A 22,706-nucleotide genomic window follows, 5' to 3' on the forward strand; every position below is an offset into this window, starting at 1 on the left:
CTTGAACTGGGTGTAGTTAGTTTTTATTTATTTTGTTTCTAGTTTTTAGTTAGTATTGATGGGCTATGAGCTGAAATAGAAAGAGAAACCCTTGGCGTTGATACACCTAAACACAGTAGACACTAGAGTGTAACGCTTAGTCTCAGTGGTTGATTCTTGCTAGAGTGCCTTAAATTGTATGTTTGTAACTAACTTGAGTGCTCAAACGAGAGTGTCTTGATAAGCCAATCTGGAGTGAGTCATGTGCCATATGTGTGTGAGTAGTACTGTATTCTATGCTCTGCATTTGATGCCTAGAACTTGCCCCTTGCATTTGCAAAGCGAAATAGTAGCTTTATTTAGTCTTAGAAGTGATATAGACATTTCTTTGTTAAGCCAGATATATAAAGTAGACCCTTATAAATGCAATACATCGTAGTTAACCCCGTTGAGCCTATAAGCCTATTTCTTTGGCAACCACATTACAAACCTTACCCAATTGTTTGAACGGCCCATCTGTTTGAACCCTTTTACATCTCATGAGCACTTGAATGGTTATGAAATATGCAAAACCTCAAGTGTGGGGTGGTGGTTTATTTTTTTGAGTGGAACCAATGAAATAGAGAAAAATGTGCAGTAGTTTGAAAAAGTAAAAGAATAAGCACCACTTAAAAAGAAAAAAAAAAGAATGAGTAAATGTAATATTTGATAAGTGGTGACTTGATACAATTGCACCTAATGGAGTAGGATGTTATGAATAGAAACGGGGTGGAATGTTTGGTTTGACATAAGTATGATTTTGAATGTTAATATGATTGTATTAAAAGTGCGTAGGGAGGTTAGTCACTATATCCAAATATATCCTACCCGTCCCTTAGGTCACATTACAACCAAATGAAGTCCTAATTGATCTTAGACTGAATGGGCTCGATTAGTAGAGTAATACACTACAGGAAAGCCTATGATGCATCTGTGTGGCATATGAATTTTCTTTTGGAAGTGAGCGAATTTTGTCTATCTATGTTCCTAATTATTCTTAATATTATTATTTGTGGAACTACTCTCTTGTGTGATGTGAGGGCATGTGATTATGAAGGAGAGGTAAGTCTTGACCTATGCATAGAGTAATTTGAGTAAGTACGAATAGTGCACGGCACGTGAGAGTCGACTTTTGAGGCAAAGATTGTACACTACTAGACGTAACTTTGGTGATTTGTTCTTGGTGTGATACGTTAGGGGGAAAAGCTTAGTGAATGAACTTTATAGAGTGTGGTGGATTGCTCGAGGACTAGCAATGATTTAAGTGTGGGGTGTTGATAATAGGCTAGATTCATGTAGTTTGGCGACTATTTATGCCTCAACTTGACGATGCTTCACTGTTCTAGGATAGTTAAATGACGATAAATTGGCTCTAATTGTGAATTTCATGTTTTGCAGGAGCGAGTTGCGTTTATGAGGACTTGGGAAAGTGTTTGAAACTAAATTAAAGCAAGGAAAATCCCTCGGAGCTGAGTACGTGTGAAAGAAGAGAGAAAAGAAGTGAAAAAGGCTGACCAGCTTAGCATGGCCGTGCTAGCCTAGGAATTCGAGGCAGAATACTATGCCATATGCGCGGGCACGAGCGCGGCCGCGCTAGTCCAATTCAGATTATATAATTTTAGGGGCAAACTTGGAAGTTCAGGGGTAATTCCACTTAACCTATAAGAGGTCCAGCTTGCCCAAAGGGACATTATCAAGGTTTTTACAGCTTAGTTGAAGGCAAGGAGAGGCAAAAGTCAAGGAGGATAATTCAACATCGAGTTCTTCCTTTCTTCCTTTTGTATTTTACCATATATGATGAATTTTGTTGTTGTTAGTATGAATACGATTATGAGTAGCTAATTATTTAGTCTAGGGTTTTGATGTAACCTGTTGAAGGATAAACCTCGTGTTATGTTAATATAGTTTGCCCAATTTAATCTATATTTGTTCAACTACATTCTTGTTGTAGTTAATTGATAGGATCCTCAATTAGTTGTGCCTATTTAGTATGTATTACTCTAGAGAGAGTGCATATTTAGGTAATTGTTGAACAACACCACTCCCAAAGTATATGAGGAATCAATAACCGAGGGTTTAAAGGTGAGATTAGGGATAACGAAACCTTGGGTGCGATCTAAAGTGAGTTGTAATAAAAGCCAACTAGCGTAACTCGGGAGAGTGCGTCTAGTAAATTGTCGTGATTACTCGGGAGAGATTTATGGTAATAAGAGTGCTCATGATCGATAGAGACGATTAGGCAAATCTATGTGAAATATAACAGGAAGGGATTCCATCAATAGGGGAAATCACAACCTTAGATCCTTCTCTTACTTGCATACAACCCAGTCATAGTTAGCTTTTAGTTTACTTGCTTTCATTCAGTTATAGTTAGTAAAAACATCTCCAATTGTTATTCAAAATATCTGAGAAGTTGATTACGAAGAATTTAATGAGTCTGACAAGAGTAATTGGTAGGTTAATTCCTTGTGGGATTCGACTCTGGGCTAAATACTTGGATTATATTTGTAACGACCGCTTGTGCTTTTTATAAGCATAGTTGGGCGTGATCACTTGTTCTTGAATCTTCGTCTTGATCTTTTAATCCTTAGAACACTTGAATGCTTGTACCTTTTAGAAAAATCTACAGCGTTTGATCCACGAGCTCTGTCTTGCTTCTTGTTATAACTTTTGGTGTCTCTTCTGAGTTATGAAGAACTCTATTTATAGTTGTGGGAGGGAAGAATTGTGATGAGAACAAACTCTTTCCGACCAATCAAATTGAAGAGTAACAACGCCGCATTTGATTGGCCAGAACATGTCACTTGCACATGTGGCGCAATTTCATTGGTCTTTTAATTTGACCTGGTATGCCTTGTCATTTTGACACGTGGCATGATCCCATTGACTCTTCCGTTCGGCTTGGCGTGTCACGCCATTTGACATGTGGCACCATACCGGGTCTCTAAGAAAATGGCATCTTAGGCTTAATGAAGTGGGTTCATCACTTGTAGCCTAATTAAATGAGCTAACCTAATGGATTAAGACTTATTTATATAACCTATATATATATATTAGACTTATATAATCAATTATATTATATTAGTCCATAATATTTATTTGGACCAATAAAATTCAAATTATTTTATAAATTTAATTTTAATAAAATTTATATACCTAAAAATGCCACCTACTTTTACGCTTATCGAAATATAGATTAGTTGAGACTCAAATATTAGACTTGAAGCACACGTAGTAAATATATTTGTCCACTTAAAAGTTACCCCGAAATAGAATCTTTACTTTCCTCGAATTAAGAAAAGTATTAACATGTTACTGGTGGATTGTATGAATATACGTAATGACCAAACCATCAGTTACGTTAGAAACTCATGAAACTTTTTCATTCTTTGCAATAAAGGGAACTTTCTATCTTTATTTAGTATAGAAATTGTTTATGTGGCTATCCTTGATGGGAACACTTTTATTTATATAGGCAGCCGTCGTCCACATATTACCCAACATACAAGAAGCGTTTGAAAATTTCCAAATCCCACTTCAACTCAAAGTAGCCGAATTGATACTGAACAAAGGCTAACCCTCCACCAGTAATCAAATCCTTCTAGGAGACATATTATATTACATCGATAACACTCTTTTGCGAGTTGTCCTCGCTATCTATCTATCTATCAATCTATATCTATATCTATATCTATATCTATCTATCTATCTATCTATCTATATTATTATAAAAGTATGAATACAATATCGGTTTACAAAAATAACCTTATAATATTAAGCATAATAACTCATAATAAAAGGACATAACCGGAATTCTAGATATTAACCTTATAATCCTATTAGTTTTAGGACATAATACTTGTCATGAGCTGCTTTCCAGACACGCCCCATGACCCCTTGGCCGCGCCCCATGGCGGCCTATCAAGCCTCACAATGCCTAGCGCCATGATCGGCCCCGTGGTCTTGGCTGAGCCAAGTGACAAGCGCGCATGCGCCTCTGTCGCCCCACCGATGCCTCTCGCCAGCGCCCAGTGGTTGGCCAATGACAACAGCGCCGCGCGCACTGACAATGTCGCACGCGCAGATCCTGATGCCACGCCAGCGCCCAGCTGCAGGCCCATTCCCGCAGCGCCACGCACACAGACCCTGATGCCAAGCACCAGCGCCCAGCCTCAGGCCAACACAACAAGTGTCGCGCGCGCCCACAGCACCGCGCGCGCAGATCCTGACCCGCAAGACAAAGTTGCTGCCATCGGACTTGGTTCATCATTGTAATAAACTAAGTCATTTTCATTGTAATTATAGGCTAGTTTACATCATTTTCATTCACTGTGCTTCTACAGCTTTATTAGGACTAGTCATGTAACTTTGGTTTATTTTTTTTAAGTATTATTAGGGGGGATCAAATAATCAAACATTTTCAAGCAAGCAATTTTTTGTACTGGTGTCTCTCCCCCTCGATACCGCATCTTTTGTAATCAGCATTTCATTCATCAATAAAATCATCATCATCATTCAAAACCCAATTCTCTCTCAGCTTCTGCAATTGCTCGTGACATTGGTTTTCCCGCATGGCACTGACAATCTAGTCTAGCGTGCGGAGGGGACCTCATTGGCGGACAACAACCGCACTGACATCGGTTGCTTAGCCTTACGTTGCCCTTCCAAAGAACATCAGGAAGGCGTTGCGTAACATACTACACGTTAGGAATCCTACGTGATTATCTTTAGGAATCCTATTAGTATAATTACTTTCGGAATGTCTAATTCATATAAAATTAAACAAGTAAATATCTTTAGTCATGTAATCCTATTACTTTTAGGATATATTTCTTAAAAATTCTTCTTACTAATTTAATTTTAAAACGTATTATAACGTCTTATTACAAATTTAATTTGAGAATGTATTATATTGTCCAAATCCATAATACACACATTAAAAAGAAAATTAAATATTATAATAGAGATGTTACGAACAAAATGTTCAATTGATATTTGGTTGGAAGAGTAAAAGATTGCGGTACTCTAATTTATTCAATTTTGTGGATAAATTGAAAGTAAATAAACTCCAGTCGTACTACAACTAACATTAACTTAACACTATAAAATTGGTATTATTGTTATATTATAAAAGTTGATAACATCTATTAATTACACTTTATTACTTTAATAGATGATTTGAGTTAGTTTCATATTTTTATAAATTGTGTTTGTTAAGTTATCAAGGACAATGAATAGCAACTAACAGTTTGAATTAATTAGTAATATTTAGCTGTTATATCCGAATAATTTGTCTGATTATTGAGATTATAAATTTTACCTTTCATGAAGGATAACATATAAATATTTTTTGGGTGATATGTAAATTGTTGTACACAATTCATGTATATGTTCAACTTCCTCTTTTACTTTATCAATTTTTTCATTAAATTTATTATTTTCTAATATGCGTTTCGGAATTTTTGCATCACATAAAAGAAAATTATTTTGTATCTGGTTTAAGGAACTAATATTCACGAAGAAATAACAAATCACTATATCAGTTTTGTCATTAAATTTATTATCTTCTAATATGTGATTCGGAATTGTATCACGTGAAAAGAATTCTTTTGTATTTGGTTCATTAAACTAATATAAGGAGGAAATTTAAAAAAAATAAAAATAGTCTGATCAAGACAAAAGTAATACTTATCTAACACGGAAGTTTTTGAAGGATAAATTTAATTCTCATAGTATTATACAATGATATCCGATTTTTACTTTACTTTATATAAGTGGCTTGCTTTGAAAAACGAAATGAGTTCTTATAAATTTGTGATTCTTTTCTAGAGTTGCTGTAGAAGTACAGTTGTAGTCTCCTACTCTCCTGCACGGCAACAAAGAAGGTTTTTGGCGTTAAATTAGTAAAGTATTCACTATTTTCTCGCAATTTTGTTGACTTCATTGTTAATTACAAATTTATCCTTAATAAAGTTATCAAATTGCTCAATATTTTAAGGTTATTTTGGTCAATTAATTATTATAAAAGCATGAATACAATGTTGGTTTACAAAAATAGCCTTATAATATTAAGCATAATAACTCATAATAAAAGGACGTAACCGAAATTCTAGATATTAACCTTATAATCTTATTAGTTTTAGGACATAATGCTACACGTTAGGAATCCTACATGATTATCTTTATGAATCCTTTTTAGTATAATTACTTTTGGGCTATCTAATTCATATAAAATCGAACAAATAAATATCTTTTGTCATGTAATCCTATTACTTTTAGGATATACTTCTTAAAAATTTCTATTACTAATTTAATTTAAAAACGCATTATAATATCATATTACTAATTTAATTTGAGAATGTATTATATTGTCCAAACCCATTTAGAAAAAAAGAAAGCCTATATTATTATAAAAGCATAAATACAATATTAATATACCAAAATAGCCCTAAAATATTAAGCAGAAGAACTTATAAAGAAAATACATAACTGCAATAACCTAATTTTTGGACTACAATACCTTCTATTCTGATTTTTAATATATATATAATTAATAAAATTTTGTCTATTAAATTCTTATTAAAAATATGTATGAAGGTTTGATAAAATCATTTTCATAAGAATCCTTTGTATTGGCAATACATCACTATTACATCACCACTCCATAATTTTCAATACCAAAAAATAAATATTAAATGACTGCATGAAGAGTTGAAATTGAAAAAAAAATATCCCCACGATAATATATGTTTATATTATATTTGAACCATTTTCCTACTCGAATAATATATTTTTATCAATTTTTCGTTTAATATTAAAAAATACCCAATTATTAAACAACAACTAAGAAAATATTTAAGAATATAAATGTGTGAAAAAGAAAAAAAATAGTTGGTATGAGTAAATACCACTAATGATTCTACAAATATAACGATCTAAAAGTAAAATGTCATATCAATCTTTTACTCCTTGAAAATAAAATTTATGGCGGATAAAATTATAATTAAGATTAAATATTCAAAACAAGAGATGAACTAATATTAAGGTTTGAATCAACATAGAATAAATTATTTTCTATGTTAAAAATAAATAACGAAATCTTGTAATTAATTATTTCGCAAGAGAATTCAATTCAATTATTTTTTATATTCATTATATGAGTAAAATTCTTATCCAAGTTATAAAAAAAACTTAGGATCCATAAATATATTCCATAAAAAGAGCGTTAGAACACAAAGTAAAAAGATTAGTTTATTATTAAGAATCAAAATACTATACAAGTGTCTTGGGAAGCACAATCAAAGCCAAATCGTAATCAAGAATAAACTTTCAAGACTATATTATAAACAATCGACTGTAACGACCCGACCGGTCGTTTTGAGCTCTAGCGCGTCGTTCAGCAGTTTGAGGCCATGAGCAGCTTCACTTCAGGTATTATGATTTGTGCATGTGGTCGGAATTGAATTTCGGGAAGTCCGGAGTTGATTTGGAGAGAGAATTCTCATTCCGGAAGCTTTAAGTTGAAAGAATTAACTAAGATTGGATTTCAGAGTAAACGACCTCGGAATCGGGATCTGAAGGTTCCAGCAGGTTCGTATGTTGATTTCGGACTTGGGCGTATGCCCGAATCGGGTTTTGGATGACCCGGGAGCATTTTGGCGCATATTGTGGAAGTTAGCAATTTGAAAGAAATTTCATAAGTTTGGCTTGAAGTGCATTTCAGCGTTATCGGTGTCTGTTTGGGATTCCGAGTCTGGGAGTAGCTCCGTATGGTGATTCTGGAGTTGGGAGCGTGATCAAAAGTGAATTTGGAGGTTTGTAGGTCATTTTGAAGTCATTTGGCTAAAGATAGAAATTTGAAGGTTTTTGAGAAGTTTGACCGGAAGTGGACTTTTTGATATCGGGGTTGGAATCTGATTTCGGAAGTTGGAGTAGATCCGCAATGCCAAATGTGACTTGTGTGCAAACTTTGGGGTCAATTGGACGTGATTTGATAGGTTTAAACATCGAGAGTAGAATTTTGAAGTTCTAAAATTCATAAAACTTGGATTGGACGTCGATTCGTCGTTTTAGCGTTGTTTGATATGATTTGAGGCCTCGAGCGAGTCCATAACATGTTTTGGGACTGGTTGGTATGATTGGTTGGGGTCCCGGGGGCCTCGGGTGGATTCCGGATGGTTAACGGATCAAAAATAAAAATTTTGGAAGGCTAAACTTGCTGGTTGCTGTCATAACCGCACCTGCGAGAATTGGGTCGCAGGTGCGGAGCCGCAGAAGCGGCTAGGAGGGCGCAGATGCAGTTTTGGATCAGGAGCGAAGGGACCATAGATGCGGTTCGGGTGCCGTAGAAGCGGGATCGCACCTGCGGTAGACGAGGCACAACGGAAATAAGGGGGCCTGGGAAGGACCGCAGATGCGATAGTGTGGCCGCACCTGCGGAACCCCAGAAGCGGTCGAGTGACCGCAGGTGCGGAAAGTGCTGGAGGCAGAGGATGTTTTAAAATCGGGGTTTTGGCCATTTCCTCTCATATTTTCTTCGCTTGGGCGATTTTTGGAGAGCTTCAAGAGAGAATTTTCATCATCAATGATAAGGTAAGCTATCCCCCCCACCTCTCTTGAGTTAAATACATGATTATATACGGATTTGGGCATGGAAATTTGTAGAAAACTTGGGGTTTGAAGGAAAACTTAGAAAATTGATATTCTTGGAATTTGACCACGATTTTGGGTATGGAATTAAGAGAAAAACATATATTTGAGTTCGTGAGTTCATGAGTGAACTATATCTTCGAAAAATTTAGGAATCCGGACACGTGGGCCCGAGGGCAATTTTGTCAACTTTTCGATCGAAGTTAGGGATTGCTATAAATTGGATTGTAATGAGTAATTGAACATATATTAATGGATTTGCATAATCATTGGCTAGTTTTAGAGCATTATGTATCGATTCGAGTCTTCGGAAGGGCGTGGAATGCCGGTTATGGATCTTCGGAACGAGGTGAGTCTCCTTTCTAACCTTGTAAGAGGGAATTGTCCCCATAGGTGAGTTAATTGGTTATGTGCTCCTATTTGCGGGGGTCTACGTACGCACGAGATGACGAGAGTTCGTGCATAGCTACTATTATGCTATTGTCCGGGTAGTCTAGGACCCAAAGGCATGTTGTACTTGGATTATTTGTAAACTTATTGACAACTTTAATTGCTTAAATCTCATTGAATTAGTAAGTGAATTTCTAAAAGGATTAAACTTCATTTTCTTAAATTGTTAAAAGAGAATTAACTTTTATTTGGATAAACATTCCCCGATAAATTCTTAATTGGCTATTTGAGCATGTATCTCTATGTGTACCTGCGTCGCATGTAGGATTCGCGAGCAGGGTATTTGTTTATTTATGTTGACCGCGTCGCATGTATGATGTGTGAGCGGGGTAATAGATGCATCTATGGTTCGCGCGCCATTCGACCCTCGGCAATGCACATTTTATATTTCTGTTGGATCGGGTCGTACGATCTCGGCAGAATTTGCGCATGCTTGTAGTGCTTGCCTTGAGACTTATTGATATTGATATTTGCTCTCCCCGACTTGAGATATTTGAAAACTAATGGATTTTTGAATCCGTAGACTTTTAATATAAAAAGGAACTTTCACCTGTTTGTTACTTACTTGAAATTTCTGTCATTCTTAATAAATCCATGATTATTCGCATTAATAATATATCATTATTTGGACCATTAGTAAGTGTCGAAGTCGACCATCTCGTCTCTACTTCTTCGAGATTAGATGGGATACTCATTGAGTACACGTTATTTTCGTACTCGTACTACACTTTTGTGCATTTTTGTTGCACAGGCACATGCGTCTCTAGAGGCTTACTGGGCGTGACAGCATGGTTGACACAGAGACTTAGGTGAGCTGCACTTCTCGAGGCGACCCGCAGCCAGCAGAGTCTTTTTCAATTTTCTATATTTATTTTCTGTCTATTATTGTATTCCGGACGGTTATTGTATTACATTATTTCTTAGAAATTGCTCATGCACTTGTGACACCGGGTTCTGGGATGTCTGTGGGTTTATTCAGAAATTTTAAAAGTTGTTAAATGTTTCATATTTATTCAGAGGAATTTACTATGTATTGTTTAAATTTATAAAAGAAGTGATTTCAAAAATATCAAAGCAGGAAATTACTAGTTTTTCGGTGCTGGCTTGCCTGACAGCGATGTCCGGCGCCATCACGACCCTTAGTGAATTTTGGGTCATAACATCGACTCTAGTATAACGGGATTATTCTTTGTAGATGCCTCTGGCGGAATCGAAATAATATTTCTAGGTCATGCATTACTTGCAAATATCATGTCAAGAGGCATGACACTATTAACAATAGTAGCAAGTGGTGTACCAATAACGATTTTATTGTGAGGTCACTCACTTTAGATTTGATATATCTTCAAACAACTTAAATAACCATAAAAAATATATCAAAGCAGAACAATTATCCTAAATTTATAAAGAAAGCAAAATTGATAATATGGGATGAAGCACTTATGGCTAAGTGTCAACCGATTGAAATAATTGCCCGGTGTTCTAGAGATATATTGGATATTAATGAATCGTTTGGTGGAAAACTAATGGTTTTGGAGATAATTTCTGTCAAATACTACCAATAGTTCCAAAGTCGATAAAAGCAAAGACTGTAAAAGCTAACTTATCAAAGTTATACTTTTGGCCTCAAATGAACAAGATTCAACTGACAAAAAATATAAAGTAAGAACAGATACAATATTCAGTGTCTTCTTGCTTCGTGTCGGGAACGAAGAAGAAAATCTAATAAAAGATGATTTGGTTTGTCCTGAACATTTGGTTATCAATCCAATGGTAATGGCAGTGCATTTAATAAAAGAAATATTTCTATCATTAGATTAAAATGTAGTTTATGCAAATCACATGATAGAAATAAAAAGAAATCTTAGCAAGCAGAATATGTTGATCAACTAAATAAAAAGTTAATTGCAAAATTTTATGGTAAAAACAAAATATTTTTCAGTTTTTGAATCAGCAGAAATGATACGAATAATTACTACCAAGAAAAATACTTAAATACTTTAATACCAGATGACCTTCTACCATACATATTTATTGTCAAGTTTATTATTTCTTACATATGTTAGTGTCATAGTATATATAATAGGCTAAGTTAAAATTGATCTTCCATTGTATATAGGTTAATTTTGAAGAAAAATATGTCTGTCATGTTACTGAAAAACTTAGATACGCCGAATAACTTATGCAATAGCATAGATGGTATGTAGAAGTTTTGACAATAACGTCATACATGCAAAATTATGATACTGGTCAATGTGCTTATGAGTATATTTTTATCCCTGAGTTCAACTTTCGTCTTCCGAAACTAAGGAATATACTTTTAAATTTGTGTGAAAATAATTTTTAGTATGTTTATGCTTTGCAAATATAATAAATAAAGCACAAGGACAAACATCCTAAATATTGGACTATATTTACCGCAATATATTTTCTAGCTCGAACAACTGTATGTTGCACTTTCAAGAAGGATATCAAGATCGACAACAAGAATTCTGGTTAAGGCAGAGCAACCAAAGCATTAGGAGGAAACATACACAAAAAAATATTGCCCACAATGAAATGTCACATTAAATACTTTTAAAATATAATACATAATTATCCAACTAACATGACAAATTGATCATTTGTGTAAGTTTTAATGATGTCGTTTTATTTTAAATTCATGTATTATGCTAATGTATTAATATTTTTTCGACATTCAGATGATTGTTATATTATTATTCATAAAATTTCTCTCACTAATTAAATTTTATTGTTCCTTCATATAAATAAATATTTAAATCATTACGTGTCATTATTAACGTGCAACACATGTTCATAGATACTAGTGTATATATATATATATATATATATATATATATATATGGATGCATGCTCTCGAGTTGTGAATAACAATTTTTTGCGCTTGCAAACTTCTTCCAATTCGTGCTTGACACGTAACAATTTTCCCTTCTGCTTTCATGTAATTTCTTTTATCGTCCTTTAGTTTTTTCACAGGCCAATCAAGTAAGGGTAAATTTTCCCATGCATGAAGAAGGTGATCTTAGGGCGCAAAGAGATGCCGACTCACCCCATCCGAAAATCGATGAGATTTTGTGCATAATAAAACATACAGAAGGACAACTGGCAACATATAGAAGAATAAATTCCCAACAGCATATATAAGGATCGAACCGCAACAACTTATAGCGGGGGACAAACTCATGGCACCTTATAGAAAGAACAAATTCTCAACAGCATATAGAAGGATCAAATTCGTGATAAGACCGGCTTAAGGTGCAAAGGGACTTAAATGTCCACTTTAAGACTGAAAAATTATAGTTTCTTTTAAGAACAAACCCGTAAAAGACCAACTTAAGGTGAAAAAGGACTTAACGTCCACGTTAAGATTGGAAAATTATAGTCCCTTCTAAGGACAACCCCACGAAGAGGCAAACTTAAGGTGCAAAGGGATTTAAGCGCCCACCTTAAGATCGAAAAATTATAGGTTCTTCTAAGAACAAATCCGCAAAGAGGCCAACTTAAGATGCAAAGAAATTTAAACGTCTACCTTAAGATTGGAAAATTATAGTTCCTTCTTAAGAACAAATCCACCAAGAGGCCAACTTAAGGTGCAAAGGGATTTAAGCATCCACCTTAAGATTGGAAAATTATAAAGCCTCAACTGAAAGGCTTGGTGGATTTGTAGACTTCAACTTGAAGATCAACAAACTTGATCATTTGACGGACATGAAGATTTGGGCGAACTTTGACATGTCAACTTGAAGAGCGGTGGACTTTAAACTTCAACTTGAAGAATTAGCAGACTCCAACTTAAAGGCTTGGCGGGCTTAAACAACTTAACTTAAAGACCGCAGAATTTAAGGACTTCAACTTTAAGACCGATGGACTTGAAGACTTGGAGAGCTTGAATATTTTAACTTAAAGACTAGCGGACTTGCAGATTTCAACTTGAAGGGCAGTGGACTTGAAAACTTCAACTTGAAGAACTGGCAGATCTAAAGATTAACTAGAAGATCGGCCGTCTTAAATTGGAGGATTCGTAGACTTCAACTTGGAGGCTTGACGGATTCGAAGACTTCAACTTGACCAAAAACTTGAAGGTTTGGCATACCCGAAGGTATAGCTAATCTCCGAGCTTCATTGCGAATACTTGGTAGTTTCCTAAAAGACTATAATCATTCCATTGAAGATACCAATATATCATAGATGCTTGCCCCCTTTAAGTAAAATGGGATCCAAAGTTTAATAGAAGAATGGTGTTTCAGCTCGATTCAAGTGCTGATTGAATGGATACATTCCATTACACTTCATTCGAACAATGACTGGAGAACTATGCATCTTTTGAACTCATGCGACTGAACTTAGAATGAAACTCTAAGCTGCCTATGTACCTCGGTAAAGAGGATCAAGTCACACCGTAGTTCAAAATAGGTGAATTTTTTTTAATGTCCTAATTTTTGCCTAGGCCACCTCTTTAGAGGTTTTCAATCTAGCGTGCCTTTTTTTTTGGGTCGTACATAGTTTATACTCTTGCGGGCCACGAGCAACATACAGTTTATACTCTTGAGTTAAAGAGCGTAGCCACTTCCAATTTAAGCTCGTATTTTTAGGAGCTTTATAATTTGAAGATTTTGCTCAAATTTGAAGAGTTTCATGACATGTAGTTTAGGCTCGTGCGTCCAGGAGCACAGTAATTTGAAGATGTAGCTCAGACTTTAAGAGCTTCACAACTTGAATTTCACCTTGAATTTGAAGAACTTTGCAACTTGAAGTCTTTTCTCAACTTTGAAGAGCTTTCGACTTGAGTCTTTGGTCGAAATTTAACAGTTTTGTGACTTAAGTCTTTGCTTGACTTTGAAGAGCTTTACGTGTTGAAGATTTAATTTAAATTTGAGGAGCTTTACGTGTTGAAGATTTAGTTTAAATTTGAGGAGCTTCGTGACATACAATATAGGATCATGTGCCAAGAAGCACCATAACTTGCAGTTTAGGCTCATGCATTGAGGAGCACAATAACTTGTAGTTTAGGCTCATGCGTTGAGGAGCATTATAACTTGTTGTTTAGGCTCGTGCATTGAGGAGAATTACAATTTGTAGTTTACGCTCGTGCGTTGAGGAGCACAATAACTTGCAGTTTAGGCTCGTGCATTGAGGAGCATTGCAACTTCAAGGATAATACTTCTTTAAGAATTTGCCATTGATAGGGGTGATCCTCATGCCATCTGCATCAACCAGCTTGTAAGCTCGACTTGAATAAGCTTTTTGCACGACATATGGCCCACCGCATTTTGAAGTGAACTTTCCTGAAGCCTCAAACTCTGTTAATCGAAATCGGGCATTTTCTTCATCAGTGATCACTTCTTGAATAGCTAATCGTAATGAAAGTATTTGATGCTCAAGTGGCAAAACGGCTTCGACTCCATAGATAAGTGAATAAGGGATCGCTTGAGTTGGTCTGTGGTGAGTTGTCCTATATTCCCACAGAGCCTCTTCCATATGAACATGCCAATCTCATTTGGATTTGGAGACAACCTTTTTAACAAGTTGTATAGAGTTTTATTGAATGGCTCAACTAGACCATTAACGACAACATTATACATAGAAGAGTTATGTTGCTTGAAATCAAAGAGTTCACAAATATTGTTCATCAACATATTGTCGAATGGCTTGCCATTATCCCTTATTATGTAAGGAGGAATGCCAAAGCGATAGATTATATTTAATCAGATGAAACTTGCAATATTTTCCTTCTTTACCTCCTTAAAAGCAAGCCCATTTTGAGAAGTAGTCAGTTGCAGCCAAGATGTATAGGTGCCCACCAGAGGACTTTAGCAGTGGTCCAACAACATGTAATCCCCAAGCGTCAAACGGCCAGGATGCAACAGTCGGATGCAACATTTCGTGTGGCCGATGAATAAAATTTGCATGGAATTGGCAAGCCTTGCATCTTTGAGTGTAGTCCAAGCAATATTTTACCATCGTTGGCCAATAACATCCCATCCTTTTTATATGAAAGTGGAGCTTTGGTCCAGACTAATGTGATCCACAAACCCCAGAATGTGTTTCTTGCAAAGCTTGGAGTGCTTCATCTTTCCCTAAGCATCACAAGAGTACTTCCTCAAATGATCTTCTATATAGAGTATCTTTGTAGTAAAGGAAGCGAGGTGCACGATGGTGGATTTCAGTCCTTCTCCTCGGATTTTCTAGGAGTATCCCGTAGCTCAAGTAGTCGATAATGGGTTATTGCTATTCTTCCTTATCAACTTCAGAAACAGTGACAAGATGCTCGAGTTTATTGTCTTTACATTCAACCTTATTTGGTGGCGGTACTACCCATTTTTGGAAGATAGTAACTTATGCTTGATTAGGCAAGTTTAACGATGAAACTAGGGAAGCTAAAGCATTAGCCTTCTTGTTTTTTTCCTAGGTACATGCTGAATAGTCACATCACCAATCCATCCCATTAATATTTTAGCATAATTATGATAAGGGCATAGTTCAGGTTTCTTGTCCTCGTAGCTACCTAAAAGCTGGTTGATCACTAACTGGGAGTCACCAAAGACTTGCAATTGCAACTGCTTCATATCGACAACCATTTCAAGTCCAAGTATTAGTGCTTGATATTCAGCAAAATTGTTGGAGCAGAGTTGTATTGACGAGCGCAAAACACAACACGAAATTGATACTCACTAATCAAAGATAGTATACTATAATATCTTATCTGCAAGGATTGGAATTAATCAACGTTCGAGTAATTTTTGGTTTAATTGTTATTTAGGAGAATCAACACTTGAGTTAAATGATTATAAACTAAGTTTAACTACTAAAATAATGCAATTGAAAATTAACAACAAGGACTTGGAGATTCGCATAAGGGTTTCTTATCAATATGAGGAATAAGTATTTGACAGGATAGGTGCAAGATAACTATTTGAGATTTAACTCTAATTTTGTATACGGTGAAATCGGAGAGTCCGACTTCTCGACATTGAGGCACCTCAGAAGGCCATCTCAAAGTCTCAGAGCTACAAGATTATGATCGTGTCTCCTCCTTCGGGGTTCGTCGAGGCCCGACCTCGGGACAACGTTAGCCTCGGTCACGGTAGAAATGGGGAGTTCTCAAGACACGTGACTAGGACTGACAGAGCTACCCTAGCCCATAATCAGGATGTCTTCTAGCTCTCCCATCTCCACTTCTTTGTCATTAATGTATTTTGTACTATGTCGGGATTACCCTCCTATATAAAGGGGATCCTTGCCACTTTGTAAGAGGTCGGTGGCTCCAGCTGCTCCATAAGAAATATAGAAGAACACTCCATTTGCTCTCTCATATACTCTCTCTTGATATTATTATAATTGCAATTTTATGTAATTTAGCTTAAAAATATCAAATGAATTTGTAAGAATATGCAAAAATCACGTTAATTATATTTTGGTGTAACTATGAGGATGGAAATAAATTATTCACTAAAATTATAATTTCGGAAATAATTATTGGATTTGGTACTGTTAAAATAGACAATAAATTGGTTTTGAAAATCTTTAAAAATTTGGGAAAAAATACCAAAATACTTGGGCATGCTTATATATGCATACACATGCTATTTTGAAAATATTTTGAGTATAAAAAATATATAGGGAAAAATTGGGTATCAACAACTGCCCCTCTTTACCCGGGAAGGATGAAAGAGTTGTCGGGTAAAGATAAAATGACCAATTTTGACCGGAAGTGGCGATTTGAAAGGAGTTTTGACCGAGCTCTGGTTTTTGAGCCGCTACATATCCCTTGGTCTTGCAGGAATCAGGCCATATGTAGTTCCGGAACCATTGACGGAATATGCCGATGGAGATTTGAAACGGACGAACGCGATGTTTAGATTGAGAGAGGTTTTCAGAAAAATTGATAGGCTGCGGGAACAGGAGCGATATCGCTCCAGCTGAGACGGTCGTTGCCAGCCGGTGCACCTGCAAGTAAGCAATACGAGCGTATATTGTGCATAAATTTAAACGTGATGCAAATTCCCATTGGACCATAAATGCTGTCCTCGGACGGTTAGGATGACGTCCTCGAACCATGACGTCCTGGGCCATGAGGCGTATAGTAAAGGATTCGCAGGCTATGAAATTATGTTCTCGGGTTATGAGAATGGTGCCTCTGAACTATGATGCCTTTGAATAATGATATGCAAAAGATAAAATAGGGGTCCTCAGGCCATGGCATGGCATTCTCCAGCTATGCAAATGGTACCTTCGAACAATGGCGCCTTTGGACAATTTGGTGATCTTTCAGCCCATGAAATACAGAAGGTGGCGATCTTTCAGTCGATGCAAGAAAATAAAGTGGCGATATTTCAGCCATGCAGGATGGAGACAGAGCTTAGTCTCGGAAGGCAGAAAGGTAGCCTTGTGCAATGCGGAAACGCAGATGGAGGTAGAGCTTAACCCCGGAAGGCAGAAAGGTAGCCTTATGCAAAATGCAGATAGAGATAGTGCTTAGTCTCGAAAGGCAGAAAGGTAGCCTTATGCAACGCAGGAAATGCAGATGGAGGTAGAGCTTAACCTCGGAAGGCAGAAAGGTAGCCTTATGCAATGCAGAGAAATGCAGATGGAGGTAGAGCTTAACCTCGGAAGGCAGAAAGGTAGCCTTATGCAAAATGCAGATGGAGACAAAGCTAAATCTCGAAAGGCAGAAAGGTAGCCTTATGCAACATAGGAAATGTAGATGGAGGTAGAGCTTAACCTTGGAAGGCAGAAAGGTAGCCTTATGCAACGCAGAGAAATGCAGATGGAGGTAGAGCTTAACCTCGGAAGGCAGAAAGGTAGCCTTATGCAATGCAGGAAATGCAGATGGAGGTAGAGCTTAACCTCGGAAGGCAGAAAGGTAGCCTTATGCAGAATGCAGATGGAGACATAGCTTAGTCTCGAAAGGCAGAAAGGTAGCCTTATGCAATGCAGGAAATGCAGATGGAGGTAGAGCTTAACCTCGGAAGGCAGAAAGGTAGCCTTATACAAAATGCAGATGGAGACAGAGCTTAGTCTCGAAAGGCAGAAAGGTAGCCTTATGCAACGCAGGAAATGCAGATGGAGGTAGAGCTTAACCTCGAAAGACAGAAAGGTAGCCTTGTGCAAAATGCAGATGGAGATAGAGCTTAGTCTCGAAAGGCAGAAAGGTAGCCTTATGCAATGCAGGAAATGCAGATGGAGGTAGAGCTTAACCTCGGAAGGCAGAAAGGTACCCTTATGCAAAATGCAGAGAAATGCGGGATGGAGACAATGCTTAGTCTCGAAAGGCAAAAAAGTAGCCTTATGCCGTGCAAGAATGTAAAAGGATGATTAGTAGCAAGACCTCTTAGTTGGTAGTCGATTACGACAATATGACTGCTGGGGAGATTGTGTACAGATAGCAATTGTGGGCAAGTGATGATTCTGATAAGTTGCATTCTTGGGAAAGTATGCGTACATAAATATACCTGACGATATTGCAAGTCGAGTGCCTGCATCCAAAGAAAATCGTGAGTTCTGTGAGGGGAAAGGTTAGTTCGTCTTCCCAGGGCTCTTGACATTATGTGTCATTGGGGTAGCGTCGCTAAACAACAGCAATTCAGATAATAGTTATGCATGATTTAGTAAATATATAATCGAAAATAGTTTTCTTTAGATGAACCAACGACTGCGACGTGGTTCAAGAAATTGCAACCTCTTTCCCTCCGAAATTTTGAGGATCCTCCTCAAAATTCTGCCCCAGTTTGCTGAGCGGACATTTCTGACGGTTGTGCTGAATGACTAAAAAAATCATCTTCGGAATTTTGAGGGTCCTTCTCAAAATTCTACCACAGTTTACCAGGCTGGCGCTTCTAGCGATGCATGGGCTGAAATTTAACTTCGGAATTTTGAGGGTCCTCCTCAAAATTCTGCCCCAGTTCCAATAGCGGGAAAAAATGGAATTTTTATTAAATTATGACCGAACCCATAGGGCTGCCTACGTATCCCCTCTTAAACAAGAATCAGGTCAGGCGTAGTTCAAATTACATCATTAAGGGAATCATAAGTGGTTACACATAATATCGTTTCACTACATCTAAATTGATTGGCTTCGGCCAGACTTCTCCATCCATCTCTGCAAGAATAAGGGCTCCTTCAGTTAGAACCCGGTGAACCATGTACGGACCCTGCCAATTGGGAGAGAACTTCCCCTTGGCTTCATCTTGATGTGGGAATATTTTCTTCAATACCAGCTGCCCTGGTGTAAACTTCCTTGGCTTAACCCTTTTGTTGAAGGCTCTGGACATTCTGTTCTGATACAACTAATCGTGGCAAACCGCATTCATCCTTTTCCCATCTATAAGGGATAACTGCTCGTATCGACCTTTTACCCATTCTACATCATCCAACTCTACTTATTGTATGATCCTTAAGGAGGGAATTTCTACCTCGGCGGGGATGACCGCCTCTGTACCATAAACCAACATGTAGGGAGTTGCTCTGGTCGATGTGTGGACTGTAGTGCGGTATCCCAATAAGGCAAATGATAACTTCTCATGCCATTGTTTGTGCCTTTCGACCATCTTCCTTAGTATCTTCTTGATATTCTTGTTGGCTGCTTCCACAGCTCTATTTATCTGAGGCATATAGGCTGTAGAGTTCTTGTGTTTGATCTTGAAAGTTTCACACATTGCTTTCATCAAGTCGCTGTTGAGATTGGAACCATTATTGGTGATGATTGATTCCGGAACTCCGAACCGACAAATAATGCGGTTGCGGACGAAACCCGCCATAACCTTCTTAGTGACCGCCTTGTATGATGCTGCTTCGACCTATTTGGTAAAATAATTGATTGCCACTAAGATGAACATGTGCCCATTTGATGCGGCAGGCTCGATAGGTCCGATAACATCCATTCCCCAAGAGGCGGATGGCCATGGTGAGCTTGTTATAGTAAGCTCGTTTGGAGGCGCCTTTATCATATCTGCATGTATCTGACAGCGATGGCATTTGTGAACATACTAGATACAGTCTGTTTCCATATTTATCCAAAAATACCTTGCTCGGAGTATCTTCTTTGCTAAGACAAAACCATTCATGTGCGGCCCGCAGGTCCCTGCATGCACTTCGTCCAATAGCCTGGATGCTTCTTTTGCTTCGACACACCTTAGTAAACCCAAATCGGGAGTCCTCTTGTACAGGATTCCTCCACTGTGAAAAAAGTTGCTAGATAGCCTACGAAGTGTACACTTCTGAGTAGAGTTGGCAAGTCCTGGATATTCCCATGTTGTCAAGTACTCCTTGATGTCATGGAACCATGGTTTTCCATCCGCTTCTTCCTCAACGTGGGCACAATAAACTGGTTGATCATGAATCTTTACTGGGATGGGATCAATGAAATTTGTATCTGGATGTTGGATCATGGACGATAAAGTAGCTAATGCATCAGCAAACTCGCTCTGGACTCTGGGGACGTGCTGAAATTCTGCCTTTGTGAACCTTTTCCTCAACTCCTGTATATGATGCAAGTAGGGAAGTATCTTAGAGTTCTTCGTTTCCCACTCTCCTCGAACCTGATGTATGAGCAAGTCTGAATCCCCGATCACTAGCAACTCCTGAACGTTCATATCAATGGCCATTTTGAGCCCCAAGATGCAGGATTCATATTCGGCCATATTATTGGTGCAAGGGAACCTGAGCTTGGCGGATACCAGGTAGTGCTGGCCGGTTTCTGATTCTAAGACTGCTCCTATGCCAACTCCTTTGAAATTTGCAGCTCCGTCGAAAAATAACCTCCAACCATCATAGGATTCTGCAATATCTTCTCCTATGAAAGATACCTCTTCATCGGGAAAATATGTTTTTAGGGGCTCGTATTCTCCGTCCACGGGATTCTCGGTGAGATGGTCCACCAAGGCTTGCCCTTTGATTGTTTTCTGGGTCACGTAAATAATATCGAATTCGCTTAGCAGGATCTGCCACTTGGCGAGCTTGCCAGTGGGCATGGGCTTCTGGAAGATATACTTCAGAGGGTCTATTTTGGATATGAGATAAGTAGCGTAAGCACAGAAGTAATGACACAACTTCTGCGCGACCCAAGTCAGAGCACAACAAGTGCATTCTAAAAGAGAATACCGGGCCTCATACGGTGTGAACTTCTTACTGAGATAGTAGATGGCTTGCTCCTTTCTCCCTATTTCATCATGTTGTCCTAGAACACAACTGAATGCTCTATCCAATACCGCAAGGTAAAGCAATAGGGGTCTTCTTGGCTCAGGCGGAACCAAGACCGGTGGCATTGATAGGTATTCCTTAATTCTGTCAAAAGCTTTCTGAAAATCATCAGTCCATTTGGTAGCAGCGTCCTTCTTCAACATTTTGAAGATAGGTTCACAAATGATCATGGATTGAGCTATGAACCGGCTGATATAGTTGAATCTTCCCAGGAAACTCATCACGTCCTTCTTGTTCTTTGGCAGCAGAAATTCTTGGATAGCTTTGACCTTTGATGGATCCAATTCTATTCCTCGGCGACTCACAATGAAACCCAATAATTTTCCAGCAGGAATCCCGAATGCACACTTGGCGGGATTCAGTTTCAGATTGTACCTCCTTAGTCTGTTGAAGAACTTTCTTAGATCTGCCATGTGATCCCTGGCTTTCTTGGATTTGATGATGACGTCATCCACATATACCTCGATCTCCTTGTGTATCATGTCATGAAAGATAGTAGTCATGGCTCTCATGTAGGTGGCACCAGCGTTCTTCAAATCGAATGGCATCATTATGTAACAGTACATTCCACATGGCATGATGAAAGCCGTTTTCTCTGCATCTTCCTCATCCATCCATATCTGATGATACCCAGCGAAACAATCAACAAAAGATTGCAACTCATGCTTGGCGTAGTTGTCGATAAGAATGGGTATGTTAGGCAAGGGAAAGTCATCTTTGGGACTGGTCCGATTAAGATCCCGGTAGTCAACACAAACTCTAACTTTCCCATCCTTTTTTGGCACTGGCATGATGTTGGCTAACCATGTCGGATACTCTACTACCCTGAGAACCTTGGCTTTTACTTGCTTGGTAACCTCTTCTTTGATTTTCAAACTCATGTCGGGTTTGAATTTCCTGAGCTTCTGCTTTACTGGCGGGCATGTTGGATCTGTTGGCAGTTTGTGAGCTACAATGGATGTGCTGAGACCAGTCATATCATCATATGACCAGGCGAATATGTCTTCATATTCCTTTAGGAACTCCGTGTACTCTTTCTTTTCTGATGGTGACAGGTGAATACTGATGCGTGTTTCTTTGACATTCCCTGTATCTCCCAGATTAACGACCTCAGTTTCGTCCAAGTTAGACTTAGGCCTATTTTCAAAATTCTCAACTCCTCTGACGACCTCTTCTAGTATATCATCCTCTTCTGAGTCTGTATCCGTTTGTTGCATTGTCTCGTTGCAAGTCACAATCGTTGGTTCATCATCAAGGCAAGTAATAGTAATGTTGTGTAAAATAAAGTGAATGATAGAAAAATAATAAGAGCGAGATATATAATAAACTGAAATGCTTCGATTAAATTCATAATTGTTTTGAGTATCAGA

The sequence above is a fragment of the Nicotiana sylvestris genome, chromosome 4, assembly GCF_000393655.2.
Source record: "Nicotiana sylvestris chromosome 4, ASM39365v2, whole genome shotgun sequence".
In the NCBI taxonomy this organism is placed as follows: Eukaryota; Viridiplantae; Streptophyta; class Magnoliopsida; order Solanales; family Solanaceae; genus Nicotiana; species Nicotiana sylvestris.